The sequence below is a fragment of the Arachis ipaensis genome, chromosome B04 (assembly GCF_000816755.2).
Source record: "Arachis ipaensis cultivar K30076 chromosome B04, Araip1.1, whole genome shotgun sequence".
NCBI classification, from domain to species: domain Eukaryota; kingdom Viridiplantae; phylum Streptophyta; class Magnoliopsida; order Fabales; family Fabaceae; genus Arachis; species Arachis ipaensis.
In genome coordinates this window covers 97,572,045-97,580,355 of record NC_029788.2, presented here as the reverse complement: position 1 = coordinate 97,580,355, position 8,311 = coordinate 97,572,045, and the positions used below count along the sequence as shown (strand labels likewise).

Sequence of the window (8,311 nt, the reverse complement as noted above, 5' to 3'; positions counted from 1 at the left end):
TGTCGCAACACTCCCCCTTGGATGACCATTTAGGGTGATTGCCTCGTTAAAACCTTACTAAAGAAAAATCCAACAGGAAAAACTTTAGTGAAGGAAAAAGAGTACAATATCCTTTGTGATAGAGACTGCCTCATTAAAAACCTTGTCAAGAAAAATCCAATGGGAAAAAAAACCTGACCAAGGAAAAAAGAGTACAGTCTCCCCCTCTTGCCGACATCATTTAATGTCTCGAAATCGGCGCATCCCAATCTCATGTACCAATCTTTCAAAGGAGGATTTTGGGAGTGACTTTGTAAATAAATCTGCCAGATTGTCACTTGAGCGGATCGTTGGACATCAATTGTCTCTTGATTTTGAAGATCATGAGTGAAGAAAAAATTGGGAGAAATATGCTTTGTTCTATCACCTTTGTTATATCCGCCTTTAAGTTGAGCAATACATGTTGTATTATCTTCAAACAGGACAGTTGGGGCTATCTTCTGATCAACCAGTCCACATGATGACAGAATATATTGGATCAAACTCCTCAGCCAAAAACACTCGCGACTAGCTTCATGTATCGCTAGTATTTCAACATGATTAGAGGATGCTACTGCAATCGTCTGTTTCGTGGACCTCCGTGATATAGCTCTACCACCATATATGAACAGATATCCTGTTTGAGATCTCTCTTTATGTGGATCAGACAAGTAGCCAGCATCTGCATAGCCAACTAATTGTGACTTGGATCCATAGGGATAAAACAATCCCATATCAACCGTTCCATAAAGATATTGAAATATTTGCTTGATTCCACTCCAATGTCTTCTGGTTGGAGAGGAACTATACCTTGCCAGTAAATTCACAGCAAATGATATATCAGATCGTGTATTATTAGCAAGATACATTAGCGCTCCAATAGCACTAAGATATGGTACTTCAGGACCAAGGATATCTTCATTTTCTTCCTTGGGACGGAACTGATCCTTTTCCACATCCAAAGATCTTACAATCATTGGGGTACTTAATGGATGTGACTTATCCATATAAAATCTCTTCAAGATCTTTTCTGTGTATGTCATTTGATGAATAAAGATCCCATTTTTTGTATGCTCGATCTGCAGACTGAGACAAAATTTAGTCTTTCCAAGATCTTTCATCTCAAACTCTTCTTTTAGATTTTTTATAATTGTTGGAATCTCTTCAGAAGTCCCAATGATATTTAAATCATCAACGTACACAGCAATTATAATGAATCCAGATATAGATTTCTTTATGAAAACACATGGACAGATATCATCATTCTTGAATCCATTTTTGGCCAGATACTCAGTAAGCCGATTATGCCACATTTGTCCAGATTGCTTTAGACCATATAAATATCTTTGCAATTTAACTGAGTATAACCCTTGCAAATATTCATTGGATGACTTAGATATCTTTAGTCCTTCAAGGACTTTCATATAGATATCCCGTTCTAATGAGCCGTATAAATAGGTTGTTACCACATCCATTAAATGCATATGCAGTTTATGATATGCAGATAAACTGACCAAATAACGCAATGTTATCGTATCCACTACAGGGGAATACGTTTCTTCATAATCGATACCGGGCCTTTGTGAAAACCCTTGTGCCACGAGTCGGGCTTTGTAGTGCACAACTTCATTTTTCTCATTTCGTTTTCTCACAAATACTCATCGGTATCCAACAGGTTTTACATCTTTTGGTGTATGGACTACAGGTCCAAAGACTTTTGTAAGTGAGTCTAATTCAGCCTTCATGGTTTCTTTCCATTTTGGCCAATCATTTCTTTGTCGACATTCTTCGACTGATCTTGGCTCAAGATCCTTACTTTCATGCATGATATTTAATGCCACATTATATGCAAATATTTCATTGACAATTGTCTTATTTCGGTCTCATTTCTCTCCTGTAAAGACATAATTTATCGAGATCTCGTCATTTTCACAATTTTCAGGTACCTGAACGTCTTCTGGCATTAAAATTATATTAGAATTTTGGACAACTGCAGGTGTCTTTACTATGTCTTTTTCAACAGAATTAGTATTAACCTCTTTTCTCTTTCGAGGATTTTTGTCTTTGGAACCGACAGGCCTGCCACGCTTCTGGCGTGAATTTGCTTCAGTGGCTACTTGTCCTACTGGGACATCAATTCGAATAGGGGCATTTTTCACTGGTATATACGACTTAGTTATCCTCTTTGTATCGGAAAATGCATCAGGTAATTCATTTTCTATTCTTTGCAAATGTATAATCTTTTGAACTTCTAGTTCACATTGCCCTGATCGAGAATCTAAATACATCAACGATGATGCATTCCAATTTAGTTCCTTTTCAGGATGCTTATTCTCTCCCCCCTAATGTTGGAAATTTTGATTCATCAAAATGACAATCCGCAAACCGGGCTTTAATACATCTCCAGTTTGTATTTCAAGATACCTCACTATAGAGGGAGAATCATATCCAACATATATCCCCAATTTTCTTTGGGATCCCATTTTGGTGCGATTAGGTGGTGCAATGGGAACATATATCACACACCCAAATATTCTTAAATGAAAAATATTTGGCTGCTGGCCAAATGCTAATTGCATAGGAGAGAACTGATGGTAACTCGTTGGCCTCAAACGAATAAGTGCTGCGGCATGTAAAATAGCATGCCCCAAACCGAGGTTGGGAGATTTGTTCTCATAAGCAATGGTCTAGCAATTAATTGGAGGCATTTAATAAGTGATTCTGCTAACCCATTTTGTGTGTGAACATGAGCTACTGGATGTTCAATACTTATTCCATTAGCCATACAATAAGCATCAAAGGCTTGGGAAGTAAATTCACCAGCATTATCAAGACGAATTGCTTTGATTGGATTTTCTAGAAATTGTATTTTTAATCAAATAATTTGAGCCAGTAATCTCGCAAACGCTAGGTTGCGAGAAGACAATAAGCACACTTGTGACCATCTCGAAGATGCGTTTATCAGGACCATAAAATATTTAAAAGATCCACGTGGTGGATGAATAGGTCCACATATATATCACCTTGAATCCTTTCTAGGAATTCAGGGGACTCAAATCCAATCTTTACTGGTGATGACCTTAAAATTAACTTTCCCTAAGAACATGCAGCACAACAAAATTCACTAGATTTAAGAATCTTCTGGTTCTTTAGTGAATGACCATGGGAGTTTTCAATAATTCTCCGCATCATGGTTGTTTTCAGATGACCCAATCGGTCGTGCCAAGTTATAAATTCATTTGGGCTAGTAAACTTCTGGTTTACAGTAGCATGTGATTCAATTGCACTAATCTTGGTATAATATAACCCAGATGAAAGTGAGGGTAACTTTTCTAGTATAACCTTTTTATTTAAATCATGAGTTGTGATACATAAGTACTCATGACTTCCCTCATTCATAGTCTCAATATGATATCATTTCGGCGAATATCTTTGAAATTCAACAAGTTTCTCAGAGACTTGGTAGATAATAGTGCATTATTTATTATAAATTTTGTTCCTCCAGGAAACAAAATTATAGCTCTTTCGGAGCCTTCTATCACATTGCCTGAGCCAATAATAGTATTAACACATTCTTCTTTTGGCACCAGATGGGTAAAATATATATCACTTTTGAGAATAGTGTGCGAACTTGCACTATCCGCAAGGCATACATCTTCATTATATATTCTTACCATTTTCTTCAAAGACAAATAATCATGAAATGAGTAGTATGCACAGTTAAATTGAATACTTGATCGGAATTATTTTTCTACGAAATACTGTACATAAAATAATGTCATATACCAAAATTTTATTTTTAAACATGACACATTTAATGATTTCAAAAATCATAAACATTAATATTTCATTATTTATATACATCACATTTGAAACTTAAATACACAGAAAATAAAACTTAACAATAAGTTCTTTACATTATTTATTTACATGGATACTTAACAATCTCACATATTAAACTATTCCATCATTGAACAAATGACCAATATTTCCTTCAGGATCCTCAAAGAAATCAGATACATCATAATGAGTGATGGAATTTTCAGCATCATTTGAAACAAAATTTGTTTTCTTTCCTTTGTCATCTTTTTTCAAAGATTCCTGATAAAGATCGACTAGGTACCTTGAGGTACGACAGGTACGTGACCAATGGCCCTCTCCACCACAACGGAAACACTTATCCTCTGTTGATTTATTTTGCCCAATATTTCTTTCTTTATCCCACTTCTGGTGAGATCCTCTCTTTTGAACATAATTCCTTTTCCTTCCATAATTTTTCTTGTTACTAAAACCTTGCCATCTACCTCTTCTGGGGTAATGATTTGCCACATTTACTTCAGGAAATGGGGCGGCGCCAGCTGGACGCGCTTCGTGATTTTTCAAGAGCAACTCATTGTTGCGTTCAGCAACAAGAAGGCAAGAAATTAACTCAGAATATTTTTTAAACCCTTTTTCTCGATACTGCTGCTGCAGGAGCACATTCGAGGCATGGAAGGTTGAGAAAATTTTCTCCAACATATCATGATTAGTTATCTTTTCCCCACATAATTTCATTCGTGAGGTGATTCGAAACATTGCAGAATTATATTCATTTATAGATTTAAAATCTTGTAAACGCAAGTGCGTCCATTCATATCGGGCTTGAGGAAGTATCACTGTTTTCTGATGATTATACCTTTCTTCAAGGTCTTTCCAAAGATCTGCAGGATCTTTTAATGTGAAATATTCATTTTTCAATCCTTCGTCAAGATGACGACGAAGAAAAATCATGACTTTGGCTTTATCCTTCTGGGATGCATTATTTTCAGCTTTAATGGTATCTACAAGATCCATTGAATCAAGATGGATTTCAGCATCTAGTATCCATGATAAATAATTGTTTCCAAATATATCAAGAACAATGAATTCAAGATGAGAGAGTTTCGACATAATGAAAATTTCTTACCTGAGTCTTCCTAAAAATTTGATCAGAGTCTCGTACTGATAACATGTTGTAAAATAAAAGATATACTACATATAAAATAGAGATGTCTAAATAGAAGACTCTAGTATTAATATAATTAGTTTAATAAAATTATTCTTATATTTATATCCAGTAATAAAAGAAAGAGAGAGAAAATTATTAGTAGTAAATCAAGAGAGAAATTAAAATAGTATTTTATTATTTCTGTGTGTATTTCCTTTACCTCAGTACATGTATTTATAGGTACATAAAGTTTACGTCTCAAACTTCTTTATTCTAAGAATTTATTTTCTTTAACATAGAAAAAATGTGCCACTCATAAATAAACATCCATCATCTTTATTTATCCATGTCACAACAAAAAAACAAGGGACAAAACGCACTTGCAGTATACGGTTTGTTAAAAATTCTTGTATATACAGACTTTTCAAATTGATTTAAGTCTTTGTGAAATTTTAGTTTATATTAATCATCGTTGACATAAAACTGGAAGTAAATATTTTGTTTTTTCAAATAACATTCATTTTCTAAATAATAACATTGAGCACCATTCTCTTTTTTACAAACATAATCCCAAAGTGAACCTTTTTTTATTTGAATAAAAAATTCATTATTTATCAATTTAAACCAGATAAAAAATATATCAATTTATATATTTAGTGTAATTTTTACAGTTAAAAATAAGAAAACAAATTTTAATTGGTATACGCAATCGTAGCCAGTAAAAATGAGATAAATTTATGAATAAATTACTATTTTTACTCTTAAAAAACGGAAATTAAAGGTATATTTATGAGTGATGATCTCTATGTATCAAAACTATCTCATCGTTAATTTGGTATTGACTTCGTTAGTAAACTTTCCTATGTAGCACGTTAAGACATTATGTGACAAAGGGAATTATCCTGTGTGGCATAGAATTGTGTGACTGTTATAAAAAAAAATTTAAACCAAAAAATTTTCCAAATTTTTGAAATATTTCTCAGAAAATAATCCAAATACGAACCGTAGCTTAAAAAATTCTTTGCATACAATTGAATGTCAAAAAGGAATTGTCAAAAAGGAGACTCTTTATCTCAATTTCAATTGGAAGTTATAGTGTATTTGAAAGCTCAATTTCAAAGCAGGTGCATGATAGAAAATTCAATAAAAGATATTTTTGTGGGTTGTATATGACATTGCTGCCGTCAGGATCAATAATGAATCCTAGGACTAATGTTATCATCATTGCATAATCATATATGAAGTAGTATTTAGGTCAGGACGTACTCAAAATAAAATACACATTGCACACAAAGTTAAGCTTCACAAGCAAAGATAGTCACAAGTCACAACTTAAGTAATAAGTATACTAACTTCAATTTTAATTTTCTGTAACTTGATTAGGATCTTCACCTCAGCATTAACCTCATGAACATCTTCATGCATCTTTCTTTTAGACAAAACTCTTCTAAAGCCTTTCATTCAGTTTTAATTTGGTCTATTCATTATACAAAGTAACTGCAGTTTGAAACCTATCAAGGATAAAGGAAAAGAAGTTCAGTAACATATTCACTTGCAAGAAAACAAAAATGTACATTTAAGGGTTCATCTTCCACTTGGGACAGCAGACGAACCACCTCCTAAAATTCATTGTCGTTTCAAATTGCAACAACGTCACATCTAACTCATAAAAGCACTTCCATTGAACTTTCTATCATGCACCCGCTTTAAAATTGAGCTTTCAAATACATTACAACTACTCCCATTTGAAACTGGGGTAAAGAATCTCTTCTTTGACATTCAATTGTATACTATGATTTTTTTAAGCTAGGATTCATATTTGGGATGAATTTCTGAGAAATGTTTTAAAATTTGAAATAAATTTAGCTTTAGAATTTTTTATAATGGTCACACAGCTCACAATGTACACAATGTACGCATGATTCCTTTTGCGAGTTTTTAATTTGAATATGGAACCAGAGGAAGTGTTGAACTTGTGTATGGGGAGGAGGGGTGCTTCACCTCGTTGTGGGATCAGAGGAAACAGAATTCGGAGCCTGCGAGTTGTGTCCCTCAGAATGTAAAAAAAAAATTACCCAAAACAAACAAAACGGATGGTCCGAATTCCATGTTTCAGATTTTAAATTCCATTAGCTGCAAATCGGACCATGCGATTTGTGAAGCAAAATTTCATGACCAAAGAACTCGCATGGTCCGAATTGTGTACTCTGAGTTTTTTCAATTTTTTAACACAAATCGGAGGGTCCCATTTGTGTACTCTGAATTTTTTTCAACCTTCTCAACACAAAACTCCCACAATTTTAAAAAACACCAAAAATTATCATATTAAAATATATCACTTATTTTACTTTCATATCAAAATTTTTTTTGCCTCCTTTTGCTACATAATGCCTTAACCTGTCATATAGGAAGGTTTATTAACGGAGTTAATATTAGACTAACGATGGAGTAGTTTAGACACACAAAATCTATTATTTATGAGTATAATTTTTAATTTCGTCTTCTGTAAATAAAAATATTAGTATTTTTAGCTTTTTATGAATAAAAATAGTACTTTACTTTAAATTTATTTTCTCATTTTCACACTGAATGCCAATAATAACAAAAATGTGAAAAAATTAAGTCATTTTTACTATAATGTATGTAAAAATAAGAAAAATAAAGTTATCTCATTTTTACTAATTATGACTATATGTATATCGTTTAAAATTTGTTTTCGCATTTATTGATTTCAAAATCAACATTAAAATGTACAAATTGATACATTTCTGTATCTTTATTTAAATTAATAAATAATAAATTTTTTATTTAAATAAAAAAACCCTCATTGGTGTGGCTCAATTTCCGAATTTTATTATTGGTTGTTGTTGTTGTTAATTACATCATGAATAAGAAAAATAATAGTATGTATATATATTTGCAAACAGACAAAGCATATGCATGCATTTGTGCTTTGAGGAATTTTTAATAAAGATGGAAGCAGGGACGTACATACAGTCATACACACGCAGCTGGATCAGCGTGTAAACACGTTTCATGAAATGGTTCAGTTCGTTTGGGGTTGGGCCATTATTGCATACATGGAAATTGCCAGCTACTACATACCTAGATCCTTTATTAATCCCCACGCCATATATTTTATGTATGTTATCGTATAAATTTACTTCTCCATTCCTTTGATTCTTTTTCTTTTTTTGAGATAAATAAATAATCTGGAATTAATAATATAAAATCATGTTAATAAATAATTGTTGATTACCTAAATAAATAGTAAATATTTTTAACATTCTTGTATATAAGATATATATATTTAATAATAAATTGTAG

The 8,311-nt window shown here is 32.7% G+C and overlaps 1 long non-coding RNA gene across 1 annotated transcript in view; it reads left to right on the top strand.

The window, feature by feature from the left end:
* Positions 2,319 to 8,311, top strand: part of LOC110271142 — a 21,533-nt gene continuing 15,540 nt past the window's right edge. The window contains exon 1 of the long non-coding RNA XR_002361397.1: positions 2,319 to 2,329. This is a non-coding gene — a long non-coding RNA (uncharacterized LOC110271142). The remainder of the gene's footprint in view (positions 2,330 to 8,311) is intronic.